This window comes from Fringilla coelebs (assembly GCF_963513975.1).
Source record: "Fringilla coelebs genome assembly, chromosome: 6".
NCBI lineage: Eukaryota > Metazoa > Chordata > Aves > Passeriformes > Fringillidae > Fringilla > Fringilla coelebs.
Genome location: NC_140034.1, coordinates 45,341,907 through 45,359,614, shown reverse-complemented (window position 1 = coordinate 45,359,614; position 17,708 = coordinate 45,341,907). Strand labels below are relative to the sequence as shown.

General features: G+C 40.9%; 1 protein-coding gene across 3 annotated transcripts in view; it reads right to left on the bottom strand.

Moving 5' to 3' along the window:
* The window catches only part of TSPAN4 (tetraspanin 4), a gene marked incomplete at its 5' end in the record, with an annotated part of 415,229 nt that overhangs the window by 303,092 nt on the left and 94,429 nt on the right, over positions 1–17,708 (bottom strand). The window contains one exon of one of the 3 annotated variants that reach the window (XM_084208496.1): positions 12,133–12,194. The exons of the other annotated variants lie outside the window; for them this stretch is intronic. Of the gene's footprint in view, positions 1–12,132; positions 12,195–17,708 lie in introns of those variants that run through there. 3 annotated transcript variants of the gene reach the window in all.

The window sequence follows — 17,708 nt, the reverse complement described above, 5'->3', positions numbered from 1 at the left end:
GCTCTTCCCAACACTAACCTTGGTCACCCTCCCATCCCAGCAGACTGAGGAGCTACATGGACTCAGACAGCCTACTGCCAGTAGTTATCTCCAAGACTTCTCTCACTAAAAAGAAAGGCATGCAACACCTATCCTTACCTTGCTATCCTATCTCCTACAGCCAGGAGCTAGGTTAGTCTAACCGGTGTCAGCTCAAAATCAGCCACTAAAACACAGGTGTAGGCATACAACAACCACGGTAAAAGCTCCTAGGGGGACTCCAATCTTTGTGTTCAGTTTAGTTTCTTCACCTTATGCAAGTGCAGGTTAACTTTTTTTGAACTATAGTAACTATGAAAAAGGAGAATGAAAGATCTCTAAGAGGTGCCTAAAGACAATGAAAACTGCAGTCTCTGTGAAGTATTCAAATACATCCAGTTCTCATCACTCAGCATCCAGGAGGGCCCATTTATCTTGCATTAGGTTTTTATGGCATGCTTTTGCCTTGGGCAGGACTTTTGAGCTGCGACTATCTGAGTGGGAAATATTTAAATTTAAAGAAGATAGTGACTGTAAATGTGTGATTAAGTACTTTACAAACATTATTGCAAAAGGAAAGGCAATTCAGAAGCTGCCTCTCTTAAATTCATACAGAAAGGAGAAGCCAGGCAAGTCCACCCCACTGTATTAAAGCTTTGGCATAGCAAGCAGAGGAGCAACACAGTGTATGGAAGTGTAAAATATGAACTCCAGCTTACCTACCCACAAGTTAACCCATTCTCCTTACTGGAGTTGTCCAGGGACATATCAAACATATAAAGAGTACTATCTGTTCTAGTGTGTGCAAGACACAACATGTCAGAAAATATAATGTATTAATAAAATGTGTGTTGCTTTTGTAGGCATAAGAGACTTTTCCAGTATTTCAGCCATTTACTGAAAATATGGTCCAAAGCTGAGAATATCAGTTCTTTTGGGGCATCTCAGAGTTAGACTTTGAAATCTCCAAGCTCACATCCATATTTTTCATGTGCAGTTCACAAAAGGCACTTTTTGCAAAGGGATGGGACTGATTCACAATTAGCAACTATCTCATTAACAATGGTAATAACTGAAATCACTCTTGGGGAAATAAGGTCTTCATGAAAGAGGATACATAGCCAGCTTGAATCTGGAGACAGAAGAAGCAGGTACTTGTCCTCACTATTTTTGTTATCAAGAGCCAAGTGTTACATCTGTCATACAAGTCCTAAACTTTCAAACTGGTTGCAAATCAAGAATTAAAAGCAGCACTTGCTCTCCCTAACTTCAGCTCTACTGATGATGATAACGCTATGCACCAGTGCTAGAAATGGTCCCTGTTAAATGTCCCATTTCATGCCAGAGGGCCAGCGCATGTTTTTTCCCTCTAATCCCAGGGTACAGCAGGCTAGTAAATCTTTATAGCCAGTAGGATAGCAAGACAAAGAATACCAGAAGGCACCACAGGAAATACAGGGAGTACAGGACTACATGGGGAGGGTCCAGATGTGTTGGTCTTGTGTGTGTGACAAAGCTGTGGCTGCTGCAGCAGACCGTGCTGAGAGCTTGTCACAGCCAGAAGGTGCTGAGCGGCCCCGTGGCCTGACTTGCTCACCCAGCACCAGCCCCTGCCTTTTGTTTGCTGTTTAGTAAAGGTGTTTCAGCGTTACCCATCTCCAGTGAGAGACTACGCAATGTAGTACATCAGTCCTGCTGCTGAACCACACCAGCAGAGCATCTGGAAGACTGTGAAGTATCAACATGTGTTAACCTGCTTAATGCCTCTGCTAAAGACACTTCAAGGATAAATATCTGTGATAGGTAGCTCCCAAGAAGCTGCAGACTCAGCTCAGAGGGAATTTGATGTCACTATTACTTAAAAACAGCTATTGAAAACAACCCAAAAATATGCGAAGACATCAACTGAAATGTCCCTTAGTCTTTGAGATCATTCAATTTTAACAAAAACATTTCCCTTCTCCTTTCAATGAACAAGGTTGTTGTATTTGCTCTTCTCTCTCTCTCTCCCAAATAAAACACCAGATCACTACCAATTGCTACTACAGCAGGTATCAGTGAAGTGTAAGTGCTTTATCTCTTTAAAGCATAGAGGAAATAAGGACTGGATTTTATCTAGCACTTGAGAGTAACTCCCAGCATACAATTTTATTGTCACCTCCACTTACCATACCTAATAATTTTCCCTACTTTCTCTTCCTTCTCAGTTTATGCAGACATAAACAAAGATGATCCAAAAAATACCAAATTTTCTCAGATTTAGGAAAAGCCAGTGAAATATATTATATTTTACCAAGAAACCTGGGTATGATAACTTATATCAAACATAGTATGCAGCTGGAAACATGAATTCATACCCTCCATTCTTGGTACGGTACAATAGCACAGACGTTTCTCCATTTGCAATTCAGTAACAGTGCAAAAACGCCAAGTTAGTCAGCAGATTGTTGTTGACAGGGATCTGGGAGGACATAAGCCTCCTCACCTACTCCCTCCCACCCCAAACCCTTGCTCTGCAGTAGATGGGTACGATGCCCATGTACCAGAACAGAAACCAAGGACATGGAGAGCAATGTTGCAATTCTCCCCAAACTGGAATGTTCTGTCCCAGAATCTTCCACAGTGACAACACATTACAGCATGCACAGCCCAGATCCAGAAGGATGCCAACCCTCACACAGACCTCCATCCAACAAGTCCCTCCTGTCCATTTGTATTCTATGTCCATGGGCTCTGATGTTCATGCTTCTCATCTGACATCAGAGCAATTTAATTTTCTTATGGCAAGGTGGGAAAAAAATTGCCACCTCCTCTGCTTTTTGGTTCATGCTTAAACACCTAGGTATGCTGTCTCAGTGGTGACATTCCATGTCACAGGACTGACAAAACTAGCATGAACCAGGAACTACACAGTAGCTTTCACCAATGGCCAACAAGTAACAAAAGCAGGATCACCCAAGGTAATCCATCTTCTACTCAAAAGTGCTTACATTTATTGTCAAGGTATTTTGTCATAAAACCACCATTCACACATACACATTTTTAAAACCCACCTTTATGATTAAAATGCTGCCCATTGTCCACGAGTTTCCTCCCAGGAAAGACTCATCTACAAGGCAGATATGTACAGATTACACCATCATCACTCACTGCCAGGGGCCCCATGTATAACGCCACACTTTTTATTTTTTCATATTGATTAAAGCAACTAAATATATAAATCACAGCTCCCATTCTGTTTTCTGTGATGGACCATAAATTCCTCTGTCATCAATTGATTTTTTCTGTCATCAGCAACCTTGCTCTGACTTACATTTCCCAGCTTGAATACAGCAGTAACAAATCTATCCCAAACAGGGGGTTCTGTTTAGACAAGAAGCAACTTGCCACAGCCTTAAACTTAGAAGGACTAGAGGACTTCAGCAATGAAGGGAGAATCACCACTGATTAACAGCAGATCCTAAGTAGGCAAATAAGAAGAGATCCTTAATAACAGTAAAGCAACATATTTTTGAAACAGTATTCATTAGAACAGAAAACATTTAATAATGTGATACACAGCATGCAGAATGAATTTGGAGCAGGGCAAGTGATGCTATGTAGTTTCAATCAAAAGCAAAGGATTCCCCAGACCTCGGCAAAGATGGCTTGCAACAAAGAGATGCAAAATGGAAAGACCATATTCCAGTGAGATGGGGAAAGGAACAGATGAATCAACAGAGAGCAAGGCAGCTTTGGGAAGCAATTTGTGGTGTGAAGGCACAGGATGGGGGGAAGAAGCAGCTGAAGCTCACAATAAGCAGAGAAGTGTGAAGGCTTGCAAGGAGATACTCATCCTGCAGAAACAGTGAAATTGTAAATGAACACTGTTCACAAGACAGTTTGGGAGATTCTTTGCTTCCACAATCTTTATGACTTAACAACTTCTTGGCAGATATCTAATGCAAAAAAAGTAGTAACTCCTCTGCTGTCCAGGCTTTGTGTTGAAACATCAACATACACTTTGGTGCTACTTCTACTTCATCTCATTCTTCTCTTCCTTCCTCCATAAGCACCTTGGACAAACAACAAATGGCTCAAAAGTGATGAGCTGGGAATGGTATTTAACAAAAAAGTCATTAAACACTGGCACAGAGAACAATGCTCCCTGAAACATGGAGCTGTAATTATTTTCCCACTTTGAATAAGTCACAGAAGATAAAGATGAAAGGCCTACTACATTTTCAGGAAATTTATTACTACTTACTTAGTGCACAATTTCAGGCATTGAAAATGGCTGGAGTCAGGAAGTTTTAAAGTCTGTACTCTCAAAAGCAGAGACACTTAAAACTGCCTTTTGCACATTTAGGACTAAAATAAAAGTGCACTCCATGGGCTATTGATTTATTCCAGCCAACCGCAACTTTAGAGAACACATCCCATTATAAAATGTTCGTGGATGTTCTCCTAGTTCGTGGTTCATTTACAGATGATTATAGCACTGTTATTTCATACATCGGTGCTTTGTAATAAACAAAAGCATTGCCCTGGAGGGGCTTCAGTTTAACTGACATTTCTTCCAGGCACATTCTGTTTGAGGATGGTGAGAAAGTGCAGGAACTGCCTCAAGGATAACAGTCTTACAAGGGCACCTCATCAATTTACTGGAAGCCCACACATCAACTTGTCCATGTGAGGCCAAATGACAAGTTCTTGTCTCAGTACGTGGACTTGCAAGGCTAGAGTGTCTCATAATTTACCTATCTCTTTGAAAGCTAAAATTCAGTGAGTGATTTCAAGAGCACAAATGGTTGAAAGTGAAACATCTCATTTGACAGATGTCACATCACCAGCTCACATCTGACCTGAGCTCCTGAACTGAACAGGATTATGGTTCACCAGTTCCTGAGATCATTCAAAATAAATTTAAGCTTTTTCACAACTACACACACGATGCAGGAGATTAGGGAACTCTAATATTTTTTGGCTGGTAGGGATCACCATGGAAAGCTATTGCACAGGTGCAGCATGCAATTCCTGTTCCAGCACATGTTGGGATGCCAGGGCTGGTACGTGTCATCTGTCCTCAGCACAGCAGAGAGGTAAGGCCCAGAGAGGCCTTAGAGTTATAAACTGTGGTGGGAATGAACCTCGTGTCCTCAAGAGAAGAGCCACTCCAGCTGACATGCTTTGTGATCTGGGGTAAAATATCTCTCTGTAAGATTAGAGCAAAAGACTTGATCACCTCTATAAAGTGACAGCTGGCATTACCATCAATATGAAGGGTTCATTCTACAAGTAACATATGCACTGTTCTATAAAAACACTCCACACCACTAAAAGCCTGAAGAGTGCATCTGAACAAAACTTTTTACATCATTGTAGGCTTTAAAAATTTTATCTTGTTTAACTTCCAGTGAAATACCCATTGTCTGTTCAACTTTAGTTGTGGCCTAAGGATTATTTCTAGGATAGAAGAGATTGGAAAATTAAGCGGCTCCTACTCGTACTACTGCAGCTGAGGGAGCCGGGGTTGTTCTGCCTGGAGAAAAGGAGGCTCAGGGGTGACCTTACCACTCCACACCTGCCCAAAAGGAGACTGTACAAGGTGGGGTCAGCCTCTTCTCCCAGGGAACCGAAAACAAGGCAGGAGGACACAGGCTGTGACAGGGGAGGTTCAGGTTGGACATCAGGAAGAATTTCTTCGCAGAAAGGATGGTCAAGCATTGGAATGGACTTCCCAGGGAAGTGGTGGAGTCACTATTCCTGGAGGTGTTCAGCAAACAACTGGATGTGGCACTTCGTGCTATGGTTTAGTTGACAAGGTGGTGATTGGTCAAATGTTGGATTCTTATGGTCCTGAAGGTCTTTTCCAGCCCTATAGATGCTATGACTCTAAGAGTATAATTCGTGTAAAAAACAAGGCCAACAAAATTATAAATTCCAAATGGCCACTTGGAAATCCCAGTTCAAACATTATACAGGACACACTCAGAGGTCTCTGCAGACCCCTGTATTGGACCCACAGGAAAAACATATGTATTTTATGGGACAACACAAGCAGAAGTTTGCAATACAACTCTTACACAACAAAGTCCTCAAACTCCTAATTTTATTTCACAATCCAACATCCATAGCCAGATGCAGCAGAGAGAGTTTAGAACAAAGTGTAAAAAGCTGTTGCAAACAAAATAACAAGAACTAGCTCCCAATTATGAGAAGCAGTAATGTCCTTATTCTTCAAGCGTATTTGAGAGCTTTCCTAAATAATTCACTTGTCCACCAGTTTGAAAGGTAGAATTGTTTTTTTAGCCATTCCCTGCCTCAAATTTAGTATAATCTCTAGCAACATACAGATATATTACATACATTAACTAACAACTTATTTTTGAAGAGTAGGAACAAATTGAAAATTTCACTCCCACTCTACTATGGTTGAATTCAAATAGTTTAAACACAGCTTCAAGTGATGCCACATCATGTGCTAAGTGTTACACTGAGCAGCCGGAAGAAAAGTTGTAAAGAGGAGGTGGAGATGGAGGAGATGCCACTTGGCTAGAAAATGAGCCAGGAATCAGATGCCAGCCAGAAAAACAAATTGACTTCTCCTGAAGAGGGTAGGGAGGGGTTTTATTGAAATATTTAAAAAGCAGATTGTCTGGCTGAAAAATGAACAGGTGGTGACTCTACTTAAATTCTGTTTTGAAGCACAGCCCAGGTTCAAGAACGAATAGAAAGGATTGCTGAACTGTAAAAACACAGCATCATCATTGTCATCAGTTATACCCATCAGAATATCAGCTCACTGTGAGGGAACAGTCATCTTATAGCCACAGCAAGGCACAGAGATACAAGGAAAGCTGTTTCAGCTGAGAGATTTCTATAAAGAAAATCAGGGCCAATGACAGGTCATGGCCTGATGCTAAATTTCACCAAGCCAGTCTCTATGAATTCAAACAGGCCTTAAAGAGTATTTCTTCCCAAAACTCTTTGTATGGAGTGAAGGCCTGTGCTTTCCTTCAAACAGGACAATGCTGTGGATCTAAAGTCAGATTAGCAGTTGGGTAATCTATACATCAAATTGATTTAAGTTTCCTCCCCAAATCCTCCATTTAGAAACTAAGATTCCATGCAAACTGGGCTGGCTAGAGATTTTTGTCCAAGAACATCAACCAGATCAGTTGTGAAATAAGATGCCCAGTGCTTCAGTCAATGCCCACATTATTCAGATTCTCAGGAGACATACTCAGGTTGGCCAGGCTATGCCTGACAGACCAGCAGGCACTGACCCTTTCTAACCACCAAGGGTCACTGTTGATTCACTCAGAAACAGTGGGGAAGGTACTTTTTATTATAATAGCAAGAAACTGGCTGGGTCTGAGAATGCCTTCTAATCTCTAAGACCCCTGTCATGGCTTGATGCTCTTCTAAGATACATGCCATGGCGACAGCAGTCCTGACTGCAGTGCACAGCCACTAAAGGAGGATGCAGGTTGGTTGCAGCTGTCCTTCAATTAAATTCCTCTTCAGTCATTTACATCTCACTTCAAAAGAAAATGTGCTAGAAGGATCTTTAACTTACACAAACCCATGGACCAACAGCAACTTGGATAACTGACTGTCATTCCCAAGGCATAAATTAGCCATTAGCAAATCTCTACTTGGAATCTCTGAACTTTCATCTTTGCATAAGCTAAGGAGGGGTCACAGGAAATTCTTGCCTGTTGCCACAGGTGAAAGCAATTATCCTAAAAAAATTTTTTTTTTCCTCCAGGAACAGCCTTTTTGTTGATTCCTGAGCTTTTTCCTCCTTTTAGGATATTTTTCAGAGTTCTCCATCCACTGGGCTAATATCAATTGATTTCACTACTCAGCCTCACATTATCTTCCTTCGCTATCATATCATCATCTTATTTTGAAAAAGGAGGAAAAGATGGTTTTAGGCGCCAGTTACTCTGTCTCAGGTTCTCAGTCTTCAAATGGCAGGGGGAGAGAAGGAACTTCAGTTTTAACAAGACAACGTGCTAACAGCACCCCAGAGTGCCACATGACCTCAGAAAGCAGTAGCACATCTTACATACATGAAGCATTTCAGATTTTTTTTAATTTTATTTTTAAGAAGTGCAGCCAGGAACCACCCAAATATGACTAATTTACACACTCTTGAATAACCCAGCTACTATACTGCAGCTTTGCACCTACGGGAAGCCAAGCAGCAGCGAGCTTGCACCAGGCTGAGGAACTGGGTGGAATGTTCTGCAACACCAGCTCCAGGGTCATACCCAGGGCTCAACACTGCAAAGGTGGGAGATGCATATGGGAGTACTCTGAGCTTTCCCTGCCACTACTGCAGCAAAGAAAGCAGCATGAGAACCTGGAAAGGGAGTCCAACACCACCCACAGAGAGTGCCAAACAGGTGAATGAAGGCACAAGCAGTTTTAAAAGCTTATACAGGGCAGTAAGGATTGGGGGAAAAGCTAGCTAAGACTTAGGAACAAAGGGAAGAGCAGGAATTTGCAACTGGTCAGGCAATGGCAGGAAAACTGGTAAGAAAATGCTTGTATTTGATGGGGATAGGAGAGAAACTGTAAGCTGAAGGTACATGAAAGTTGCTAACTGATCAAGGGTATGGGGACTGAAGCAGAGCTAAAGGGAAAGTGGCCTGACCCCAGCTGTAGAGCCAAACTGCAAGATAGGCTTGCAACAAAAAATAATGTAGAAAAAGAGGTAGATGAGGTTGCCTTTGGGAAAACAGGTGCATGCATAAATCCTTCACTCCTGTGAATATCCACTCTTACCAGAGTGAATACTTCCTGAGTCTCGTTGATTCTCTGCTGTCAATAAACTCACGTTAACCTGCTGACAAAGCATCTCAAAAGGAGCACTCCATTACATAAAGATGAAGAAATTACACAATTTGAGTCTTAAACTTTTGTTGATGTGAAATCACTCACATGGTCCTATGGTGGAGATGGAGGACAAGTGGCTACTCACCTGCAGGTAAAGGCAGGTAGCATCAGAATTTAAGAAACCTGCTGCAGGAATTGGTGTCAGTGTATATGCAGCCACCTGGGATTGTCAGTCAATCAGGAAGATTGGCTGGATGAATATTCAAAGCCCAATACTCTGAGGACAGTGGGTAACCAAATCTCTTCTGCTGTAAGTTTTCAGAAGGAGTATAAAGGCAGGAATCTATCTTTAGCTCTTCATATTACATTACATAATTAATTATATTAAATATTCCCTGCACATTTTAAATATAACTTACATCACTTATATGCATATTTGCATCTCTGTTGAATTAGAGGATAACTCACTTATGGGTCAGCCACAAAAATTCCATTTACCCAGTATTAGCATGACAGCACCTTCCCTTGAGATCACCCCTTACAAAAAGGTGCAGCACATTCACACTGGGGCTTCAGCACACAGCAAGTCCCTGCCCTCCACACATTCATGGGCTTGTTTAGCACCAAGACCCTCTATGGCCATTAACAGGACTCCTCAATGAGAGGAAACCAGAGCTGTGAGTAAGGATCATATTGAAGCTTAGATGAGGGGGGGAAATAGATGAGTCCCAGAGAGCAGCAGCCAAGCACTTGCATAATAAAACAAATACAAAGTATAGTCTTGAATATTAATATCTCACATAGATTCCCACCTGCAGGGTGAGTATTGAATCATCCCCCTCCAGAGAGAGAAAAGTGGATACAGCCTCCTGTGCAGCTATGTCTGCACTGCATGCATCCCTGCAGAACTCCTTGTCTGGGATTCACAATTGTGCAGGAACAAAACAGTGCCCAAGAAAGAGCTCTGAGCCTGACAATTCAGCATACAGGCAATAAACCTTCCTTTAGAAAAGGACAGAAAAATGTCAGCAAGGAAAAAGAGGAGGCTTCATTAATTTGTATCCATTTACTAAAGCTAGACTGTTCAGAGTGCTGGGAACCTCCCTTCCATCTAATGTTTCAGCTAAGGCAGAGTATTTCTGACCTGCTGACAAGGTTGCAGCTGACCTCAAACACAATGGACACAGTACAAAAAGGGAAAATATTATTACTGTGGTTGTTACAACAAAGACTTGAAAGGTTGTAGTCAACAGTAAAGCAATACTCTGAAACATGTACTACTGAGTGACTGTCACCATAAAAGTTTCAGCAGTAAATAAGTCTCTGCAGTAGCAGAAATAGGTGGTGTTCTGTGGTCATCATCCAAATTGAATCTTAAAAAAATATATCAACCAGGCAGGCTAATGCACACAAAGAGGCACATACATAAATCTTTCATAAATTGGGAGTGTTTCCAGCCTTTGATGCTCTGTCTTCAATTGACATTGCAGTTTCTCTCTGAGTCCCCCCAAAGCTCTAACAGATTGTGTGGCACTTGTATTAGCACTCACCTGGAATGAACAGAAGGTGAAGATGGTGAGAGAAAGATAGCAAGGAGCACAGCAAGTTCACAGTGGCTTAGGTAATAAAATAGAAAGCAACTGAGGCCATTTGACTCCCTCACCAACAGCTCTCACTCAGCTGTAGCACAAGACTGAATTAATTTCTGCCTTTGCAGTTGTGTACATACACAACTCACCACCTTCATCCACTGTGAATGGTTCACATACACACAAGGACAATACTGAGTCCAAAGGGATACTGACTAGTTCTGCCAGCCACTCAAAGAACATATCCAGCCACATACTGACAAAAACTGCATTTGACAAACACATTGGCTGCCAAGCCCTGGCTGCCAGCACCCATCCAGTCCTCTAGTGTCATGATCAACTGGTCTGTAACTGACTGCAGCCTCACATAAGCTGGTTCTTAACACACCCCAAAAAACAGAATATCAATAAAGATACAGAGTGGGCAGCTTCTGCCACTGCACCAACACTCATCAGCTGAAGCGAGGAAACCACACCAATCATTTAGTGTAACAGAAAAAGTCACCTGAACAGAACTTTGTCACAGCATCCACATCTCTTGCTGTCAAACTAAACACTGACAGGCTGAATTCCCTACAGATAGTTTGAGAGGTATCAGCCTCTGACAACATTTGATTCTGCTAAGATTCTCTCAAGTTTAATTTGGATTTCACAATACATCTACACTAGAGCTGCAAATACCTGGCAACATTACCAGCTGCTCTGGGGGACACTACCTAGGGAGGGAAAGGAGGAAAGCAGGGAAGAAGTCCCAGAAATGACACCTCCTTTAAGGCTCTGCAGCAGCTGGACAATCTTTCTGGTAAAAGCCAGTAAAATGTGCATCTGCTTGGAAGAAAGAAGGCTCAAGTCCCCACCTCCCAGTGCAGATTACTTATAAAATTATGCCTCAGTGTTTATTTATTTATAGTAATACAACAGTGCTGAAACAGCAATAAATGGAAGAGCTCTGCCTAACTTTGAGATCTAAGAAGCATTTTCTAAGAGTGCATGAGAAAAAAACAAAACCAACAAAATACCAGACTCCAGCCATGCACCCTTCTCTGCTTCTGTGGATTTTACACACACTTCATTGATGTTTACAAGGCAAGCTCATCAACCTGAATACAGAAAACTGCTATTTGTCGAGAAAAACAGAGCACAAACAGCACATTTTTGCTATTCTGTTCCAGCATGTCTGCAAATTGTCTGTAAGATGTTCCTCCAGGGTAAATCAAAATCCTGGCCTCATTCAGGTCATGGAACCTCCACAAGATCATGAGGAAAGGCTTTTACATAACAAGAGCCATCTTAACTAGTGGATCATGGCTGCTTTAGTATTACAACGCTACTACTTATATCCTTAATGCATCTCCAGGTGATTAGAGCAAAAAACAGGAAGAAGCTTTTAATGAAATCTCTGTAAGAAACAGACACACTGACCCCTCATTCATTCAGGGCTTTATGATGCAGATATGTGCATTTTCTAAATAAAAAGATCACCACATCTGTTTATGAAGGGCTCATATCAGCCACTGATATGAAGCACTGAAATCTCCAAGCCATTTAAAGGTAAAATGCAACTGAACAAGAGAAATTGGAGAGTAAGATCAATCTGCTGCCTGCTAAGCAGGAGCCCCTGTTTACCCAGAAAAGTGTTTAGTATTACTTGACGCAATGCCTGAGCACACAAAAGTGGGCAAGTGTTTATACTCACTGAGTGTCTGTCAGAAAAACTTCCTGCTGGTTATCTCCTGGGCCAAATCCTGATTCAGAGAACTACAAAGCAAAAGCGAGCAGTCAATATCCCAGAAGATCCGTGAACAAGAGAGATGATTATAAGTCTAGATAGACCTGGGGGAGCCATGTAAATGTATTACAAGCACCAAGATTTATATTAATGCCTGGAGCTGACAAGGTCTCTCTTGTTATTTAATTGCCCACTCATGACTAAGCTAAGTGAGTCCACGTGGGACCATGAGGTAAAGATGAGTGGCTCTGTCTAGCCTCAACACTGAATGCAATACAACACTAATACAAAGAGTGAATCTCCCAAGCACAGATCACTATATTATCAAGCACTTGCTGACAGCTAAAATAATTCAATTTAGGGCAGAAATATACCTTGCAGGGCACAAACAGACTGGTCTCTGCACACTAATCTGGCAACAAGTGTGCTGGGAAATTTGCTACTGAAATCTCTACCTCTCCTACTTACACTTGTTTAAAATCATGCCAGAGAGATTCCTCCCTGCTTTAAAGGTACAATCACAACGTTAAAAATACTCACTGCCTCCTCCTGGCATCAAGGATCTCATCAGGTTAGAAAGGTCAAAAGATAGATAGATAGATAGATAGATAGACAGACAGACAGGCAGAGGGAGAGCGTACTCCATTGCCACGTTCTCTCCATTCTCTTATGTTCTTCATAGCCATTTATTGCCTCTGACTTGACTGCAAGTACTTTAGGGCAAGAACTCCTGGATAATAAGCCTTTGTGTAATGCATTATTGATGTCCATGTGGACTTCTAGGCAAAACTGTGACACAAATCTTAAATGACTGTGGTAAGACAACTACTGGCATGAGCTTACAAGCCAAGCTGAGCCCTTTAGAAAAGTCTGGCCTCAGTGATAAATTCAGGCTTTTAAATAACTCATAGTCCCTGAGCATTTTCGACTGACTCATCTCTGCCAATTAATTTATTCTTACAACACCTAGGCTAGACAGGGAAATTTAGGCTCCCTCACTTAAATGACCTTGGGATACTGAAGGATGTGCAAAAATAAGACCGAATGGAAGATCTACAGCCTTTGATCTTAACCACAAGACTGTGTTTTTTCCCTTTGGGAACTACAGCCTGACTCCTGATCTCAAGTCACATACCATACCCAACACTCTGATAATAATTAAGGAGTCCTATTAATAAGTTGCCTACAAAGGCCAACATCCTTACACTTATGAAAACAAGGTCAGAGAAAGTGGAAATATGCAGGTGTTAATCTGTGCAATCCAAAAGAGGTAATGCAATCTAAAAGAGGTAATCCATTTAAAATGTGTTACTTACATCCTAAAAGGGTAGGTGTGAGCCAAAACTTCAGATACACAGTACATTTAATATAGGGAGAGAGGAAGGAAAGATTGGATCTGAAATACTTATTTTCCATTCCCTAAACTATATTAACTCTCTTCCTGACACAGCAAAAGAGAAATGAACCTGTTAATTCATCCTTACAGCACTATATTAAATAGGAGAGTTTTAACTCTCCTTTACAGATGAAAAATTGACATGTATTGACTTAACTAAACAGAAAAGAGTGAAACATCCAGCAAATCAAACAGCCCATCTGGCTGGGTACTTTTAGAAGCTATGTAAGAAGATGGAAAAGCAAATAACTAATGAAACAACACGGGAAAAATGTGTATTTTAACCAGGCAGGAGCTCTGTGCAAGGGACATGCAGCCTTGACCCTCAGCCTGAGACCTGGAGCTGGGTCCAGCTGCCAATTTCCCTTAGACCTGACTCAAGCCTACCATTTTTAGAGTCTTGTTTCTGAAAGGAGTATAGTGATAGTTCCTTTCCCTCTTGTCCACCAAGATGCTAAATCCTTCAGCATCATTTAGACTGTGTTTGTAGGTGATATAGCACAGTGATATGAGATTCTGACTGGACACAAGGCAATCAAGCCATGTCATGGCAGGCCTGACAATGCCTTCTAGCCAAAGTAACAGCACAATCACCCAGTTCTCAAAATTACATAGGTGCAAAATTACAGTTTACAGGGTATTTGTACAATCCAGGTGTTTGCTCAAACTGCCACAAGATAACTTGTCCTGTACTCCCAATAAGATCACATGTGAGTGCTAGGAAATGTTATGGCACTTTTCAGGAAGAAACTGTCATTTGCAGAGAGCAAGCATGGATATTGTGCAAGATGCTGTTACAATCAGGCATCCCACAACCTTTCCTGGATAAGTGTGCCTCTGATAATAAGAGCCAGGAACTTGCATTTAACTCCCTGAATGCCATTTGGCATTCTAACAAAAGTTTTCTAAACAAGTCTCAAGAAGCAAACTGAAGTAATTTATTATAAGCAAACCCTGGAACACGGGAGAATCTACTCTCTTACACAGAGCCTTAAATGGTACCATAAGGCTAAAATTATTTAAGCCCAGAAACAACAGGAGCCATAAGAAACAACAGAATTATCAACTTATTTTTTCAGCATTTAGACTCTAAAAACATTGAAATGGTTATATTTGGGTGAAAGGGACTCCTCCTGGAAAGGTTCAGGGTGTTTGATGATACAGAAACAGAACCCAGAGGCTGTGGGCTGGAGTGTTTTGGATGGGTTCTTTGGTGAGGAGTTGTTATTGTTGTTATTTCGTTTGGTTTTTTACGTATAGCATTGTGGGGCTGGAAACTGCCAATGTAGAGACAGGCCCCTTTGGAGAAGCTTCAGACTCCCAGTTCTGACATGATGCTGTGGAAGTGAATGAGGCTGGTGGATTTGTGTGGGGTGCTTAGTTTCATTTAATTTTCATTTGTAAACCATTTCCTGCCTCCTCCCTACTTAAACACACTTGGACTCAATAGTGAAGCAAAAAACAGAACAGGAAAGTCAAACAAAGATATGTAACAGAAGTGAGAAACGAGCTTTTAAAGCAAAGCCTAAACGAACACAAAGTCACTTCATCAATTGCCCCAAAAATAAACAGTTCCAGCTCAGAGAAAGCAAAACCTAAAATCCTTCAAATGAATCCTCAGTTGGGCAAAGTTCACTGTGGTTTTGTCAATGACATTAACAGGGTCAGGATTAGCTGTTCTATGTGTTGAAATACACTAACTCTATTGGAATATTCTCAATTTCGAGGATTCCAGTCATCACTACAAAGATCTAATCTAAATTCTGCCTCTGTGCATCATAGTAATGCAACAGCAACAACAGGAAAACACTGTATTTCAAAAGATCCACAATTCTTCAGTACAAGCATTTCTACCAAAACCTTAGTGATCATAAAATCAAAGCAACACTGACAATGATCCAAAGGAAAAAAAAAAACCAAAAAAATCCAGGATACATGGTGTAGAACCCCACATGATTCCATAAGTAAAAGGGTTTTGCTCAACTTTTCATTTTTAAATTACTTTCCCTTATTTTAAATCCCATCCTTTTTTCCCTCCCCCCATTGCTATTATTACATTTACACTTCAGATGACAGAATCTAAATTAAATACTTCAGTTTTGAAGTGTGAAACAATAAAATAGACTGTAAGTCAAATATCTTCCTATACATACTTGTGAGGCAATGGAGTTCTCCTTTGTGAACTCTCAACAATTTTAGATTTTGCTCCGAGTCAGCAGGAAGCAGTATCCTCAACAAATTTCCAAATGCCAGAGAAAACTGGCCTTCTCCCCTTCACATGGCTATTTCCACATCTCTTTGCATCAACTGATTTTAAACAAGGATCAAGAGAAAGGTGGGCCAATTTCTAAACTGAATTAAGGATAAATTCCAGAAAATCAAAATCCAAAGTTGATTCTTTTTAACTAACAGAATAATCGAACTCACACAGACAAAACCCCAGCCAAGTCATACTGAAAAGCAGCATCCAAGGCTCAGAAGGCAGAACATGTAGGTTCCTTCAGCTGAGCAGCCTGTGAAAGCTCTAAGAGGAAATGCCACATTTAACAAAATAAACAAATCTGCCAACCGTGAAACAAGGACGCTTCACATTCTAGAAGAAAAATTCAAATTAAAACACCCCAAAAGCAGTGAAGTTAAGCATCTAAATGTGCAGTTTTGCACTAAAATGCAATTGGTCTGTCTCAGAGATGGCTGCTTGCATCAGCTGTCTAGTAACAAGGACTGCACTAGGAATGAGCATCTCTTTGTCCAGGTACATGCTGTGTAAATGTCCCCAGAGAAACAGGGCGGTGTTAGCCCAAGGTGCCTGTCTGAAAACACCACACCTACCCTGTCACTGCTCCTGTTCAAACACGGGTTACAGCCACACAGACTGACAAGCAGTTTCAGCAGACAGTGCAGGCCAGCACATTGTGAGTCCTTGAGCACTGTTCTGTTCTACAAATCCAGAGATCTATGAGGCTGCTCTACCTTATTTTTATATATACATATAAAATATATATGTACACACGTATATAAATACATATATATTCTTAGACAAATACCTAAAGATTACAGGACAAAAGAGCAAGAATCAGTGAATGACACCCTAAAAGCTGGAATTCACTATGCTTATTACCATGCTTATGTGATTCATTAACAGTGCAGTGAAAACTCATTAACCACTTCTTCAATGACTTTTGTACACTAATTCTTAATAAACAGATTTAATCACTTTTTCTCAGTGTGTGAGCTTTAGTCATAGAAAATACACACTTACACAAATTAATTAATCTCTCCTCAACATCTACTATACCTGAAACATCTGGCATTTTTTCCTTCCCAATGAATCTATTTCCTGCAAGCTTAGCATTTTAATGACAGTTCTTTTAAGTAATTCCAATTATCAACACCAAATCATGTTTTGTGCCTTTACATGGCTCCAATAGGAATTCCTAAAAAAATAAATCCATCAGTTGCTAACTCCTGCATATGTCTATTGAGACACAGGCTCTGAGAGGACATGCATTCCTCTGTACCTTGCCATCTTCTGCATACTTATATTGGTCTGTTACAAAAGAACACAGAAAACTACTTGAAATCCATCATGAGATATGAAGTCATCTGCTTTATACAACTCCCAGTGTGCAGCATGCATACAGACTAAGCAAAAGAGGAAATAAATTCCTGATAAAACTGTCACATGCTGTAGGGATGCCTCTTTCATTCTCTATTACCAGAGATCAAGGACTAAAGGGAAAAGGATTAATTATTCCCCCCCCCACCATAAAAGGTTTCCTATAGGTCTCCCACATAGTATAAAGCTATAGTGCTTCCTAAAGCTCCCTCTGTGTGAACCCCAGTGTTAGCCTTTCCATTACACACAATAAAAAGTGTTTTCTCACCTCTGACACTGAATGAGTCCTATTTCCAAAACAGCTGTCTTGTACCATTTGTCACTTAAGAGAAAGCCCTGAACAAATGGAGAGTACATTGACCTGTAGCTAAGAAAAATGTTGCTAAGACGCACAGCTTAATTGCATCTGTCAAAAATTTATTCAAGCTCACTACACCTGATGAATCATCACCACACACTTGCTGACTGCCAGACTGAACTCTTTAAGGACAACAGAAGTCTTGGAACTCATCCACCTAGAAATCTTTA